This window comes from Equus przewalskii, chromosome 24 (assembly GCF_037783145.1).
Source record: "Equus przewalskii isolate Varuska chromosome 24, EquPr2, whole genome shotgun sequence".
Classification (NCBI taxonomy): Eukaryota; Metazoa; Chordata; class Mammalia; order Perissodactyla; family Equidae; genus Equus; species Equus przewalskii.
The window spans coordinates 1,491,057-1,508,814 of NC_091854.1; the positions used below are offsets into that span (position 1 = coordinate 1,491,057).

Here is a 17,758-nt window from a genome sequence, read left to right on the forward strand (position 1 = left end):
TGACTGTCACCACAACCATATTTTTCTAACCACAGGAATTTGTGTCATGTCAGTACCTTTATTAGGGATGCCAGAATATCTCAGAATGCTTAGATTTCGCTTTAAACTTTTCTATGAAAGCCCTGATCTTTCTACTAAGCGTCATTTGCTTTCCTATGCAGCCTGGACTGTGTTGTTAGCCATATCAGAGATCTGTTGTCTATCATGTTAGGGTCCCTTCCCCTGCTGGTCTCCTACTTTTCCAACTTTGCTATATTTACTATCTATTGCTGTGTAACAAACCACTCCAAAACTTAGTGGCTTAAAATTGTAAGAATCATTTATTATCTCTCATGTTGTGGGTCAAGAATTTAGGACTATCTCATGATATTGAATCAGATGTCAGCTGGGGTTGCCATCATCTGTAGGCTTAACAAGGGTTTGAAATCTATTTCCAAGGTGGTTTATTCATATAGATGTTGGCCAGGGGCCTCAGTTTCTGTCCTCATGGACCTGTCCTTGGGGTTGCTTGAGTTTCCTCATGCTATTGTAGGGGAGGAAAATTGTTTTGCTTCTACCCTTCTAGGTTCTAGGCTGGGGCCCCTGTAACAAAAGACAGATTAACGAGAGAAAAACAAAAAGAAGTTTATTAACATGTATAGCTAATATAAATATGGGAGAAATTCAGGGATCGGTAACTCAAAGAAGTGCCCAAAATTTTGGCTTAAATCCCATCTTCAGTCAAAGCAAGGAAAGAAAGGTGTGGGGGAGGCAAGTTATGGGAAGGTGGGGCGGGGGGAGTACTGTAAACAAGGGTAAAGTTTGTTATGAAGATTTAAGTGCCTTCTCTAGTAAGAGTCTCTGGTTATTTAAGGTCATCTTTCTCTTCCTGATACAAATAGGGAGACACTCTTATAAATGTAAATTTCCCTTACAAAAGGTTAACTTATATTCTGTTCTCAGAGCTTCTCCTGTGTCTGCAATTTCTCAAAATAATAAGCTCAAAATAATTCTTACGCCAGAGAGGAATATTTTGGGGTGACATATTCTGGTCTCCTATAGGCATATTTTGGAGTGACATATTCTGGTCTCCCACAGAATTACAGTTGGCTTCCCCTAGAGCAAATGAATCAAGAGACCAAGACAGAAGCTGAAATCCTTTCTATAACCTAGTCTTAGAAGTCACACACTGTCATTTCTGTCATATTGTACTGGTTGCACAGGGACAGACCTGATTCATTATAAAAGGGGACCACGCAAGGTGTGAATACTTGGAACCTACAATGACACTTTATCACCCAAAGTTCATAGTTTACATTAGGGTTCACTCTTGGTGTTGTATAGTCTATGGGTTTTGATAAATATGTATTAATATGTTATGGTATTATGCAGTGTAGTTTCACTGCCCTAAAAATCCTGTGTGCTCCACCTATTCCTCCCATCCTCCTCCCTAACCTCTGGCAACCACTCTTCTTTTTATTGTCTTATAGTTTTGCCTTCTCCAGAAGGTTACATATTTGGAATCATACAGTACGTAGCCTTTTCAGATTGGCTTCTTTCACTTAGTAATATGCATTGAAGTTTCCTCCATGTCTTTTTGTGATTTGATAGCTCATTTCTCTTTAGTGTGGAATAATATTCCGCTGTCTGGATGTACAACAGTTTATTTATCCATTCACTCACCTTCTTTTAAACTCTCATTGAAAACCTCCTTGAAGCGCATCAAGCTTTCATTAGCAGTCTCTTCGAAGTTCTTTAGGCTCTCACTAACATTCTTCTCAAGGTCCTCCCTATTTTTGCCTGTCACCTCATCTCAAGCCACTCCCTCATGTTTTAAATTTTTGTTGCAGTAGCATCCCATTTCCAGGTACTTAAATCTGTACCAGTTGGGATTTGATCAGAGAATCATTATCTGTATCTACATCTATATCTATAATTGTCTATATCTATATATCATCTATATCTATATCATTTGTATCTAGCTCTATATCTCTTAGTATATAAAAATCAACACACACATACTATAAAGGGATTTATATTAAGGATTCGACTTTATGCAATTGTGGGAGCTGACTGCACAATTTATGTGAGGCTTGTTTGGCTTTGTCTGGTAATGGAGCCTGAAGTTGGCCGGATGGGCTGTTGAGAAGGCAGGAAAACACAAAATGGTCCTGAAGACAGACTGGCACTGAATCAGTCTCTCCCCGACTCTAAGCCTTTAACTTGGGTGATGAGAAGCTGGCACCCTTTGTCACAGAGCTAAACATGCACCTGACCCAGGATTTGCAGAAGCTGAAACAAGAGATCCAGCAGGAGCTGGAGAAGTTGTGCCCGTGGCCGCAGCCCTGTGCCAACCAGGGGAGCAGCACAGAAGCACAATGTCCTGGAGCTGCAGCAGTGCCTTGAACCTGATACTGACCTTCCCAGCACAAAAGCAAGATGACTGCTTCTCTTGTTTGCCTTCCAAATGTCAAGCAAATGTTTCTTGTGCTCCAAACTCACCTGGTCCTGTGTAGGGAAGGGAATTCTGGGAAATTTCGTTAAATTGACGTAATACAAACCCACCACCACACTTGCCTATACTCTGCCTTGTGTTTTCTCCACCCCGTACATTCTTTATTTCTTTTAACTCCAAGGGTAGTAAGATGAGATGCAAAATTTTTGCAGATTGGATTAACTAAATTCAATTGAGTCTTTGTTATTACAGGACATTTTTTTTTTTCACTTTTTAAACTCCTATTTAGTCCTCATTGAATTTCTTACAGCAGCTGTTTTAGACTTTTTCTCATCTTATCAGACTCTCGTTATTTCCTCATGCTTTTCTCTCCTATTACCAATGACAGTTAAGGTGAAGGGATATAGGCAAGACTGGTGGTTCTCAAACATTAGTGTGATTGAGACTCAGCTGGAAAGAGGTTGCTGAGTCTTGCTCCCAGTGTTTCTCATTCAGTAGTTCTAGGTAGAGCATCAGAATGCACTTCTAAAAAGTTCCCATGTGATGCTAGACTGCAAGGGTGTTTAGTGGTAAGCTAGGAATAGGGATGGAGGTTGAGCCAGGCTGGGCTGAGCCTGGTACTATGGTAATAGTGGGGTTTTGGGGAGAGACCCTGTGTTTTAAACAATTGGATGGCTCTCTTGGCCCTGGTGTCACATACCCTGCTACAGCTAGGGTTAGCTCAATGTGTTTCTAGGAAGATCTTGAGACTATTCCATGTGTATTTTGGTTTTGGCGAAAAAACTTAGACATTCTTGAATGAATACATATCCAGACCCTTCATGAGATGGTGAAGACAGGAGGAAAAGAAGTTCAAATCTTGTCAACTTGGTGTAGTCATCTGGAAATTGCTTTCCTGGGCAGCTGTTTCATGTTTATGATATTGACCCCTTGGCCTTGCACTTTGTTGATGTTTAGACATATGGTATTCTATAAGTGCTGCAAATCCATGGGGGGAATTTTCCCACTTTAAAAAAATATGATCTTCCTGACCTTTACCCAAATGTGGGCAAGCATATTTATTCTTATTGTATCTTAGATTCTCATCCGTATTTGAGTCTCTTGCTTCTCTGACATATTGAGCAGATTCTGCTGCAAGTGAGCAAGAGACAGTTTTCAGCAAAGGACACAGACAGGTGTAATAAGCTTTAGAGTGGCTTCACTTCTTAATGAAAAGACTAGACCAGGAGTCAGGAGACAAATTCTAGCTCCAGGTCTGCAATTAACATGCTGCAAGATTCGAGCAAGTCGCTTAAATTATCTGGTCTCAGTTTTCAGGACTGGAAAATAAAGGAGATAGCTGAGAAGATTCCAAAGATAGTAAGTCTAAAATTCAATGATAATTTTAATGGGAAAACAGGTTCGTTAAGTAATAGGATTGATGTCTTTATTCTGGGAAATAATACAGAACCATATTAGAAATGAACAAATTTGCAAAATAGATCGAAATAACCCATTGCAGCATCAGAACTTTGACCAGAGTCTTACAGGACAAACTAATTTCTAACTGGTTTTAAGTGAGTTGAACTTTTTGAGGAAGGTTGAGAGGGCTGGCTCTAAGGCTGTGCACCTTGGCACATTTCCTCTAAAGGGCCAATGTCAACAATTAGGCGCACACAAAGAAAGCCATTGAGTCAAAGTTTCAATGAATAAGTGAGTGTGGCTGGGTAAGTTTTGATGGTGGAATTTGATAAAACATCTAGATTGTTTACTTATGATCTTCATCAACTGAAACAATTATAAATAGCTCTGAACAAATTTGACATGGAACGTCTTCCGTGAAGGCATCCTTTTGGAATTTAGTTACATCATTTGGTGATGATAATAGCACGAAATAAATTTTAACCTGGTTTCTTCGGTACAAAGACATTGAAAATTTAGATTTTTTTAAATAGAGTAAACCGTAGAATTTAGTGTTTGCAGGAATGATGATGAATTAACAAATAAATAATTTTTTCCCAAGGAGAATAAAAATTTATAATTAAAACATATTAAAAAGCTCTCTTCTCACTGTTTTAAATAGTGAGCAGGAGGAAAACTGCAGAGCCATCAGTCAGAGAGGGAGAGGAGCAGATTTGCAGGGCTTTGGTGAGGCAGGTAGGCCAGTTCTTTAAAAATTGTGACTGAAAGTTGCTTTTGATGCATTTCCCCCATCTCCTTTTATTCATCTCCAAACAATTTAATACGGGTCTGCCAGTGGAAGGAACCTATGTGCTGGAACCTATTCTCAATCCCTTTGTGTGTCTCAGCTAAGATATAAACACATGTGATGAACTTTTGATGGCAACATGACAATGTAGAAAAGAGCCCTTCTGAAGCGAGAACAGTCCAGGGAAGAAGACTTAAAGAGTCTTTAAAGTCTTAATCACCCAAGGGTGTGTATTTTCACAGAGGAAATAGTTCACAATAATATTGAGCATATCCTATGTTCCAATATTTTTTCTAATGTTACAAAAATTTGCAGAGAGGTTCCATTATTTCTGTTATTTAAACTAAAAAAAAAAATACTGAGCCTCAGTGTTTAAATAATTTGCCCAAGATCAAAACCCTGGTGAGTGGTGAAAATGGAATTCACACCCAGATTTGCTAATGGTAAATCTCATTCATCACACCTTGCTCCCTCTGATTCCAGGTATGGGAACACGGTGGGATTACTAGGTGAGCCCCTTAAATCAGAAGCCCCTTCATTAATCTGGACCATTGGAAAGGTCCATGAAAACTGCAAAGAAGCTTTTTGACTATAATACCCCTTCCCACTTTTCCCCCACCCTCATCCCTGACAGATAAAAAGAGAAGAACTTATAGAACTGTAGTCTTTGCAGAACCAAGCTGGCTGGTTCAGGAGGCAATGGCTCTAAAAATAAATTCTGTTAGAAGGAAAAAGTAAGCACAGTTCTAGAGTGCCATTTGCAGTTTCTTGATTAGTGCTTAAAATGTGATCTTGACAAGATTGGTTGAGTAATATTCAAGGTTCAGTGTAAAATGAAAACGAGAGGCCCCTTGTTCAAAAATAATTAAGGATTTCAAGACAGAGACAGCAGAGCATTAAACCAAACGTGAGGCCTTTGTAAGTATGGAGCTCCGTGTGACTGCACAGGGGTTGCAGACCTGTGAAGTTGGTCCTGGATCCTGAACCCAGTTCTTTATATTGATCTGCACTGAAGAGAGCTTGCTATAAAGATCGATAGGTTATCACCATTAACTGGGCTGTGGAGGAAAGAGTAAAGTTCACATTACATTTTAAAAAATTTTAGTCTACGTGATATTTACAGGCACAGATACGCTCTAGAATGATTACGTCTACCGTTTTGTCCTTTTCAGGGGGACAAAGACAAGAGTGGGAGAAATGCATTTTCATAAATGAAGGAGAAGTGGAGTCCATAATTAGCTCAGCTGTTCCGAAACTGCCTATGACTTCATGGACAGAGGAGGTAACAGGAACATAAAAATACATTTTATTTGTATTGATTATCTACTATTTTGTCCATCTTTTCTCTTTGAGGCAGAGGACAAAAGGTAGGCTGCATGTAAATTACACAGCTGAGTAATTGAAAATGCCTACTTAATTTTCTTCTGACTTTCTGGAGACGTAGGGAAAAGGAGAGGAATGAAAGAAACAGTCTTGCCTTTCACAGAACTGACAATTTAGCTTACATTTCAGCAAGCAGATTTAGAAAAACACTTAGGAAATTGTATGGTTGAACTTGAAAGACATTGAGAATGATATAAGAATAACTTCCAAATATTTGGGGAATAATTTACCTAAATCAGGAGATCGATAAAAAAAGTACCATGTAAGATATATGATACACAAAAGAAAGGCTTCACTAAGAATTCTGAGAGAACATCATTAAATTTTTCTTAAAATTAATAGTCTAGTGCCCTTACATTTGAGAGGCATGATGCTTTAAAGTTGGACAAACAAGTTGCTTATCAATATTTGCAGAATTTTTAATGTGCTTTGTAGAGAATTACCACACCCTTCATCTGAAATTAGTTTGTCTTTATGAATTAGCTACATTAGCTACAAATACCCCCAAGACAAAGACTGCTTAAACCTGGTAATTTTTGTATGTAAGTAATGGAGCACTATTCACAGATAATGTTAGCTGCACATAATTGGCCCGAAGCCATCCAGTCACCAGTAGTTGTAGACATTTTTAGAGGAGCTCTTAACTGGAATGATTTTAAAAATTATGATAATAACCTATTAATACTACAATCTAATTTTATAGCTGAACTGGTTTAAAAATGATTTTCATTCTGCAGTCTGTATTTTAATATTTTAAAAGGTCCCTGAAAGACAGTTTGGCAGGTTCTCATAAAGTTAAGCATAGATTTACAATATGAGCCAGCAATCACACTCCTAGGTATTTCCCAACTGAATTGAAACACATTCAAACACAAACCTGCATGTGAATGTTTATAGAAACTTTATTCATAATCACTAAAAACTAGAAGCGACCAAGATGTCTTTGAGCAGGAAAACTGATAAACTTGGTACATCTGTTCAATGGTACACTCTTCAGCAATAAAAAGGAATTAGCAATTGGTTCACCCAACAGTGTGATGAATCTTAAATGCATTCTACTAGGTGAAAGAAACCAGGTCCTAAAGGTTACATATTATATCATTCCATTCATATGACATTCTGGAAAAGGGAAACTACAGAGACAGAAGAGAGAAGACAGATCAGAGATTGCCAAGGGTTGGTGGGCGGGTGGAGTGACTGACTACAAAGAGGACACCGAGGAAAAATTTAGGGTGATAGAACTGTTCTGTATGGCACTGGAATGGTCGATGCCTAACTCTGTGTACGCATTTATCACAATGCATTTGTCACATATAGTGAACTTTAATATATACAAACTATAAAAAAGTCAACCAGGATTGTTAGAGATCCCAAGATGGAACGCCAACTTTGGTCAATGTTTCTAACTATAGTACAAATGTACACCATAACTGCATAAAGGATATTGAGGGAAAAATTGCTGATCTAAGATGGAAAATGGTGTTTTGACTGGAAATTGTAAGGGTGAAGACAAAAAATGTGTATATAAACACTGTACTCTAGTTGATACATTTTTTTCTCATGGAAATATGAGTTAACAATTATGAAACTGCTCTACATTTACACTGGGATTGAACAATAAGTAAATAGGTGGTGGATGGTGGGTGCCATGTTTGTCACTGTTGGAGTGGGAGCTTACAGAAAGGGAAGGCTAGACTGAACACTGCGATACTGGATCTGGGTTGAAGACATCACTGTGAACTCACACATGGCTTAATATATACACAGATTGATTCATACAGAAAAAATTCTAGATATATGTGTATACATAGGTTTATATCCATATATTACCTAGCTCTATCCACTGAGAGTCTAGAAAAAATGACATCCCAGGAGAGACAAGCACACAGATCTTGGTTTTTGAAATATCATTTTGCTATAAAAGCAACTAGAGATTCTTGGAGAAATGATTGACTCTAGGGCTGGGCAGGGAAAATACACAATGAACCTGGAGCATCGTATAGTACCAAAGAGTAAGGATGTGCTTCAAAGATTAAAGGATGGAGCATGTCAAAGGGACAGGAACTAAACTGAAGGAATCCAAACTAGAATAATTTGAACAGCAAAATAAATAGCATTATATAGCATTATAATATGAAATATAATATAAATATGTATACATTCATATTGATGTACATAAACTATCAAATAAAAAAAAGTAAATGGGAGAGAAGAAACAAATCTTCCTAACAGAAGAACTCCGAGTAATTTATGTAGATACTTCCATCTCCGCTTTTTGAATGTGGTTGGATTTAGTAAGTCACTTACAAAGGATAGAGTAGGAAGTGGGAAAAATAATAACTATTGTGGAGAAACCAGTCAAACACTACCTTAGCCATGTGACCAAAGTGAATATCACCAATGTTGTCATGTGCATATCACGTACCCTTGATATGATGTATTGAGAAGAGAATTTCACCCTTGTAGCATTCTTTCCGAAACCCATAACCCTGGTCTAATCATGAGAAAAGCATTGGACAAAACCAATTCTAGGGACACTCTACAAAATACACAACCAGGACTCCTTAAAACTCTTAAGGTCATGAAAAACAAGGAAAGACTGAGAAACTGTCACAGATCAGAGGACACTCGGGTGACATGACCACTCCATAAAATATAGTACCCTGGATTGGGTTCTGGAACAGAAAAAGAACACCAATGGGAAAATTAATTGAAATCTGAAAAAAGTCTGGAGTTTACTTCAGAGTAGTGTACAGATGTTGGCTTCTTAGTTTTGCGATAAGATGATAACGTTAAGGGAAACTGAAACTGAACAAGGGATATACCAGAACTCTCTGTACTATCTTTGTGACTTTTCAGTGAACCGAAAATTATTAAAAAATAAAAAGTCTATTAAAAAACAGCCCTGATGCTAAAATCTTAACTGACTAGTTGTTTAATCAATTTATTCAAGAAATAGCTACTGAAAATTACAATCTCTAGTCACTGATATAATAATGATGACAAGTCAGAGGAGTCCCTGTACTCCCAGACTTTTCAGTTTAGTGGTAGATAAAGACAATAGGGAAGTTCCAAACAATTGGATAAGCACTTGGAGACAGTGCCAGAGTTTTAAAGAAATATTTTTTCTCCTATATTAATAAATATAGCATGTTAACTAGATCCTAGCACATAGAAAGCATGTTAGTTAAAAAAAATAGTATTGAATACTTTTCGTATTGGATAATACCTAATCTCTCAATGACTGGCCAGCTATTTTTTGAGATTTTTCTCAGAGAAATTTGGGGTTATTATTTAGTCTATTATTCTTTGTTCACCAAGGAATTCTTTTCTACAAAGTGGAGAGCTGCTTCCCCCTTTCATATACAAAATGAAGAGTTCAGTATACATTCTTTCAAATATCTTTCAATTTCAAAAGTCAGTGAGATTTGTCAGATATGTGGCATTTTCTTGGCTGTTTATTAGACCAGTGAAGGTTTACTTACTGATCGCATAAAAATAAACAGCATCATATTTTCCTTTCATTCTTAAGATTCCTATTTCTTCAGTTTATTTCAAGTAGGAAAAATATCCCAAAGAAGGAAAATATTGTCATAGTGAAAATGGAAAAAACTCCATATATTCCATAAGGAAGCAGTGCACCTCAAAAGAATAAGTTTACCTCATTACCTTCATAAGAAGGCTGGGCCGTGAAATGCAGCCCCTAAATCGCAAACTATACTTGCCAAGCCTCGTCAGCCTCCTTAGCTCTCAAAACCCTCAGGAATGAGAGAACAGATTGGTGGTTACTAGAGGACAAGGGGGTAGGGGGCAAGCGAAAGGAGTGAAGGTGCATGTATGTATGGTAGCAGATAAAAACTCGACTATTGGTGGTGAATATGAAGCTGTATATACAGAAGCTGAGATATTATAATGTACGCCTGAAAAAATGTTATAAGCCGATATGACCTCAAAGAAATAATTAAAAAAATGAAAAACGCCTCAAACAAAAAAATAAAAGCAAAGCAATGATAAAACCTCAGGAATGGGTATTTTAAAAGGAAATACTTTTGTGGATTTGCAATTTCTCATTGCAAAGAAATCTATCTCAGTTTGAAAGAGCTTGTAGGGTTAAAAGCCGAGACTTACTTTTGGGAATGCTGGATAATAGATATTTCACATCTCTCTTTTGCTGAGAAGTAATCTCAGAAAGTATTTACAGTCTATGGCTGCACATGGAGGGAGCTTCTCTGAGGGGCCCAAATTTGTATGTGCTTCAACTGGGGAGGTTGGAGGAGTAAATAGAAATGACTGTAGCTGATCCTGACATCTGCTTCTATAGTTACAGAGAAGTTTCAGAACCAGAGACGGGAATCTAAAGCAAGAATGAGATGTCACAATGCAGGAGTTTCCAAGAATGCATTGGGGAAGGGAGGGGTGACAGTGGCCAGATTTCCTCTTAAGAAAAAGAGACAGTAAAAAAGGTATTTCTCTGGCCTGTCGGGTGGCACAGCAGTTAAGTTCGAATGTTCCACTTTGGTGGCCGAGGGTTCGCTGGTTCAGATCCCAGGTGCTGACATGGCACTGCTTGGCAAGCCATGCTGTGGCAGCGTCCCACATATAAAGTAGAGGAAGATGGGCATGGATGTTAGCTCAGGGCCAGTCTTCTTCAGCAAAAATAGGAGGATTGGTAGCAGATGTTAGCTCAGGGCTAATCTTCCTCAAAAACAAAAAAAGAAAAGAAAAGGTATTTCTAACTGGGTAAGGAAAACATGAAACAAAACAAACCAAAAAACGAGACCAAAATAAGCAAAACTACTTTTAGTGGAAGCAAACCTGACATATATCACTCTTTTTAAAAATAACCTCTTTGCTGGATTATTTCATTAGTCTTCTATTTTACCTCCCTGCCACCGATTTCTCCCTCCTTCCGTTTATTCTGCAAACTACTTTCTGAATGATCTGCTGAAAACATCTTAGTGACAATATAACCTTCATGATTAAAAACTTTCAATGACTCATCATTATTCCAGGAAGAAAATTTAAACACTTCGTTTTGGGTTTCAAGTCTTTAGGTTATTAGCTAAATCACAAAACTTTTCTGCATATTGCTTTCTTCATCTGTAAAATGACATTGGCATATGGGAACTCATAGATTATCTCGGTAAATGGTTCAAAAGTAGTATTTTGCTATCTATCATCTATCTATCTATCTGTCTACTTATCTAGCTAGCTAGCTAGCTATCTTCCTTCCTTTCTTTCTTTCTTTCTATCTATTATCTATCGATCTATCAATCTATCAATCTATCGATCTATCATCTATCTCCTAGTGGTAGCAGTAGTTCCTATTTAGGGGATGTTAACAAGGGGTATGAATTGTTCCAGTTTTCAATGTTACATTGATTTATTTATACCAGTGGTTTTGCTTTTAATTACATTGATTGAAACAAGCTAAATAAATAAATTTAATATCCAAAAGAAAAAAAAATCACATTTTTACTATTTATTAGGACATAGACCAATCCAGTCAATATTTTAAAAAAAGAATGCTTTTTTGGTGCCTGCTATATATTTTCAGGTTTAGTAAATAATTGGTTTAATTTAATCCTGTAATCTTCAAAAATCTTTTGAGCAAACCGCTGATAGCAACTGCTTCCAGTATGGTTAATTATAAAACAATTAGGTTCTAATGAGATTTTTGCTTCCTTACTGTGTTTACCAGCACAAGTTCAACATCCTTCTATTGATTTGAAACGTGTGGAAACATCATTTTTCTTCCTTTTCTTTTTAATCTTGATTCTAGAAGCTCTGGTAAAATAGTTAAGGAGATTTCTTAACAGCGAACAGGGGAAGTCTTTTTTTCTCTCTTGGTTTTGATGGTACACAAATTAACTCATTTCCTCTACTGAGCTGGGAATTCAGAAAAACGGAACCTGTTGGAAATATGAACATTCCTGTTCTTCCTGACTCTTAAGTTTCGTTACAGAACTTTCTACATCACACAACTTTTATCAAGAGGAGAATGGAGGCAGGGTTTACCAAGAATGGTTGTTAATGAAGAACTGAGAAACAACGTAGAATTGCTAATCACTTATATAATGAACAATGTAAATACCACTGCCTGCAGAAACGGTGTAATTCTTAGGGAGAGTTTTAAGTTTAGCTCAGGTTGCCATTGGAAGAAGTGCATCAATATTCGCTGAGCACCTATTGTGTGTCAGGCATCATGTAAGGCATCTTCCCCCTACATTTCATTTTACTTCATTCTTAGTGCAATCCTGTGGCTGGGTAGTTTTTCAATCCAAATTCTTAGAGATAAGGAAACTGAGAATTAAGAAATTTTAATGACATATTCAAGGTCATACATCTACTAAATCGTAGGGCTTAGACTTGAAACTACTTTTGTCTGACGCAAAACTGATACAGTTTCCACTATAGCACACTGTCTTCACGTGTGTACTTATACTCTTTGAAGTCCTGTTTCCTGGTTTATGGGACTAGCCTGGAAATCTTGATCTCTAGTGCTTGTAGAGAACACGCAATTATCGAAAGAAAAATCATGACATTTTATAGTTACCTTCTCAGATATTTTTTTTGTTCAAACAAAACCAGGACAATACATGAAGCTATCTATACAGGAATTAATGGAAAGCAAATGGCCGCTGCATCGGTTCCTAACACAGTTGACTCAGCCTACCCTGCTGCTAACTTCTCTCAAACTTTTAGATTCATGGGGACATAAAGGCCAGACTGTGTCTTGTTAAATTCTCCTTTTGATAGGAATATGTAAGATGCAAATGGCAAAAATGCTAAAGCTCTGTAAGGACCATCTCTGGGTTTTATAGCCCCACTTTAGAAGAATGCGTCTATAGGATATAAAGTGAAGAAAAAGGAGCATATACAACAGTATATGTAATAGGGCTGCAATTTGTAATGCAAAAAATATGTAAATGTAGAGGAAAGACTTGAAATAAGGATGCCAAAATGTGAACCATGGTCATCTGTAGGTGGAGAGCTCATCGGGCAATTTCATTTCATTTTAAAGTTATTTTCCTACATTTTCTAATTTGTTAAAAATAAAAAGAACATGTTCCTTCTATAATCAGAAGAATGCAATGAATTTCATCCGTATTTTAAAAAGACATTCTTTTGAAAGCAGTTCTGATGGGGTGTGAGGGTGAGAGTATACTCAAATGGAAACAATTTTGTTTGTAAGGGAATTCAGCTTTAAAATGGAAGCAAGGCATTCATCTCTCTGATGCCATGGCAACCAGAGGGAACCGCGAAGTCCAACAATGGTATAAAATGTGCTTCAAGTGTGGGTAAGGAGGAGGCAACCTTGGACCTCTTTTTTTTTTCCACTTCCCCTAGAACAAAAGACTGCATTGTGTTTTTCTAGCTGACTCTCTGCTTTCCAGCCAGGCTGCTGTGATAGGAAAGAGCAGACAATAATAATAACCTTTTCCTCATGAAGTTATGGGCATCTTCAAAATATTGTGTGCTTTCTTTGAGGAGAAAAGCTTAGTTTCTTTTGGTTTAGTTTCTCTGCCTTCCCTCCTGCTGACATGTTCCAGTTGAGTCATTTTTATGACAAAATTTCTCAATCCCGTGTACATTTCCCCCTCAGAATTCCCCTTGGCTTTGCTCTCCTCTTGAAGCTCGAGGGCTGAGTTGATCTTTTCTCTGTGGTCACTGTTTTCTTCATATCCAAGAGTTCCTTCTGTGAATGTCTTCTCTTTCTCAAACCTTAGTTCTTAGTATTTTTCTGTTGGTCTCTAATGATTTGGCTGTCTGACACTCTCTTCTTTTTTGAAAACTTTTTTTTTTAACCTAGTTTCATCCTTCAGGTAAATCAAATTCCACCAAGCCACTAAAGATTGCCAAGGGTCCTCCTTTTAGCAACACAAAGTCAAATATTATAATGATAGAGGTTGCCTAGGGAGTTTTCCCCATTAGACAGGTAAGTAGTGATGTTGCAAAGCTTTCTCCTGTGGTCTGTGTCATATTACCTACTAACATGATGGCAGGATCAGTACGGTAAGAACTGTTGACCTGTAGGCTGGATTTTACTTTAAGAGAGTGCGTATTTGGATGTAAAAAGTTTAGTCAACTTAGAAGCCACCAGCAATTTGAACAAGTGGCCCTCTAGTTTTATACCTCAAACCAATGCTTTTCAACTAATAATACAAAGAGAAGGAATTGGGGAGAGAATCTTAAGGGCAACTAGACTTTATAGTCTGGTACTCAGAGTGGCAGCCGAGGTGCAGTCTTGGGAGTGGAGGATCCTGTGTGGCAGAGGCAGGGCATGACCCAGTGAGACCCTCTGGCATAGGACACCACAGGAGAGTTGTGCAGCTGCCTGGCTCCCACAGTCCTGGGCAGATGGTCACTCTAGGAAACTGGTGGCAATGGTGTCATTCCTAGGAGTGTGATCCAGCCAAGAAGAAGGAAGATTTTATAGCCATGAGAAAACTAACTGTGGAGGATGGAGGGCTCATGCCATTCAGTTTTCTTTCTTGAGCACTCATCAGTAAATGTTATCTTAAATGAAATGGACTAATCCTAGCTACTGCTCTGAACTGACTGGCTGTGGGGACTGAGGAAATCTCTTCATTTCTTTAACAACTTTTTGCACCCTACATAAATTTTTATTTGTACTGAATTAGCCCTTGGGCGAAAAGAAAATTACTTCTTATAGTTGTAGGCCATAATAATGAATTTTACCAGTCTCTTAACTTCCTATCACTTGGCGTCTAGTAGGGAGAACTAGCATAACAGAGGAGGTCACAGTACCATGGAACTCAATGAAAGCTGAGGACCATTTCAGTCCTGAGCCGTGTACCAGCCTGGCTCAGGGTAGCTTGGAGGGGAAATATCTTACAAGGCTGAGCATTTATATCGTATTGTACAGTGTTTAAAAAGCCTGCCTGTGTAGACTATTTCATTTGACCCTCACTGGGAGTAAAACAAAGTTACTAGACTGGTTGCAGTAGTGAAGAGCCTCAAGAGGGTTCAGGAGTTCTTTCACAAGATTCCTCTAGCAGCCTGGAGGGTGTAGGGGCCTCAGTTCAAACCATGTTCTACAGTCTGTGTAGAATGTTGCACACCTGTAGGACTGAGAATGCTGATGAGAAGGGGTAGGAGTGTAGGCTTGGGAGGGACACACACGATGCTAGTGTTCCTGAACAAATTATGGTATAATAATAAACAAATTAATATATAATAATAACGAAGAATTTGAGTTCTGATTTCTGTTTTGCTTTTGGCTGCAAGCTTATTCTGTCCGCTTACTTGGTTCTTGCATACGAGGTGCTCAATAAAATTTGTTGAATGGATAAATGAAGGAAGGAAGGCTTGTTGTGGTCCTCTGCAGTTACTTCTGAGACAGTGTTAATATTCTCCATTCCAGAGGGACCCCCCCAAAAATTCACATTCATTAGCATCAAAATTTCTATTATAAATTTAGTGGTGTTAATCAATTCAGTATTAAAATAACTGGTATGGCTTTTCTTTTTCTTCTCCTTGTCCTTTTTTTCTGCTTCATAAATTTTTTCATAGAGTCCTTAGAAAGTGGGATAATTCTACCCCTTAAGTTGGTAGTTTTGAAAGTCATTTTATTTTGATATTTAAGTATTGTCAAAGATAACAAAGCTGGATGCCAGTTAAAGTGGTAAAGAGAGATTTTAATCAGTAATGATTGCAATAGGGGAAAGAGTCGAGCATGAACTGAACTCAACTTCGATTTGTAAAGAGGTGATTGGCCATTTTAAAGGGAGAGTGAGGGAGTAGGGAGGGTGGTGAGAGGGAGCTCAGCAGAGTCAGGGAAAAGAAAAATTACAAAAAGCGGGAAGGGAGGGCTGGTTCATGTGAAACCCATCTGGGTTTGCTAATTGGCACTTATCGAATTAGGCTCCCTAACGTTTAATCTTGTGTGTCAAATTGACTGGGCCAGGGATGCCCAGCATCTGATTAAATGTTATTTCTGGGAGTGTCTGTGAGGGTGTTTCCAGAAGAGATTAGCATTTGAATTGGTGAACTGAGTAAAGCAAGTGGCTCTCCCCAATGTGGATGGACTTTATGCAATCTGTTGAGGCCTGAACAGAACAAAAAGGTGGAGGAAGATTGAATTCCCACTCTGCCTGATTGGTTGATACGAGACCTTGATCTTCTCTTGCCCTCGGTGCTCTTGTTCTCAGGCCTTCAGATTCAGGCTGGAATCTGCACCGTCAGCTCTCTGGTTCTCAGGTCTTTGAACTACGCCCTGGGCTTTCCTGCATCCCCTGCTTGCAGACCACAGATTGTGGGGCTTCTCAGCCTCCATGGTCATATGAGCCTTATTGCTTATTATAAATTATAATAATAAATGTAGAATATTAAGCACAGCACATAGCACATAGTAAAGATTCAATAAATGTTGGTTACTATAGCAGATATTATATGTTGGCTGGCTCAGCTTCCCCTTCAATGTCCTAGTGTGCATCTTTGTAAAGCTAGAGAAACTACATTACCTAGACTCCCTTGCAGCTAGGGCATTATATGATTTAGAGTTTTCCTATCAGATGCATTTATCTGAGGCTTGACTTTGACCTGAAGTCACAAAGCATCCATTTCACTGCAGGGTGTAGTGGATTTGTACTCCGTTAACTCAGCTAAACTTGAACTACATTTCTCAGAATTCCTTTCTCTGGATGATTCTGGGTTAGCATGAGCTACATGATCTTGTATGAGATTTGGATGGTGGAAATGAAGTAGTAGCCATATTCTTTTTACCCTCAGAAGGTTTGTGTAGGACACCAGGCACGGTTGCAGCTCGTGCATGTTGCTGCCATCTGCTGCTTCACCTTGTTGGCATGGGGCAGAAGCTGAGCTCACAGCTCCTCTAGCTCCTGCTAGATCCCCTCCTTCAGGTTCCCCAATCCCTGGACTAAGTTTGTGTGTAAAAGTGTGCCAGCTTCTCCTATAGGACACACCATTATTGAAGCTGGAGGCTTAGAAGTGATAAGAGACCAATGTGGGTTTCTGTTTTTCTTGTGGGCTCCAGCTCATCCTTATAGGTTCCAGGTCATCCTTGCTCTCTTCTACCTCGCATCCATCTTTCCTTGCCAACTGCCTGTCCTGCTGACCTGGGGTGGTCAGGCTCCAACACCAGGTGCAGGAGCAACAGTCACATACAAGTTGTTGAACCAGTCACACAATTGAGTAAGGTCAGATCCCCACAATAAATTCCATATTCTGTGCCATTCCTCAGACAGAGACACAGAGGCACAGAGGTCCTGTGGTCAGTATCTTCCTGCAGAGTAAAAATGATTCTGAGGTCTAGGTGCTTCCTAAAAGCCTAGAATCCGCTGACTTCTAATAATTTTATAAGTTCCTGCTACCTCCCGATAAATATCTTTGTTCTTTTACCAGCCAGAGTGCTTTCTGTTGTCTGTTATAGAACTTTGCTAATGAAGACGTTATTACTACCAATTTAGCCCTGGTTTCTGTCTTCATGGAGCTTACGGTCTAGCAACAGAGAAGAGATTACAAGTGTGATGTGTTCCTTTTCCTTCCATTGAAAAGATTTCCTTTGATTTTTATTGACACTTTTCCCAGTTCCTAGGAGGGAAGTAGTCTTTTTCCCCTGCTCCATCAAAAGGAAGCTGGGGCAGAGGGCATCTTGCTGAAATTCACACGTACGTTTCTGGTGGGAGCCGATGTCTCGCTGCACGCCAGCTCCAGGATTTCAGGAAGTGTTGATTCACAGCGGCAGCTGCTTAGACACTGGGTTGGGA

General features: G+C 38.6%; 1 long non-coding RNA gene across 1 annotated transcript in view; it reads left to right on the forward strand.

Moving 5' to 3' along the window:
* Positions 1–17,758, forward strand: part of LOC103540730 (uncharacterized) — a 147,381-nt gene that overhangs the window by 63,973 nt on the left and 65,650 nt on the right. Inside the window, exon 4 of the long non-coding RNA XR_011532459.1 lies at positions 5,795–5,904. This is a non-coding gene — a long non-coding RNA (uncharacterized lncRNA). The remainder of the gene's footprint in view (positions 1–5,794; positions 5,905–17,758) is intronic.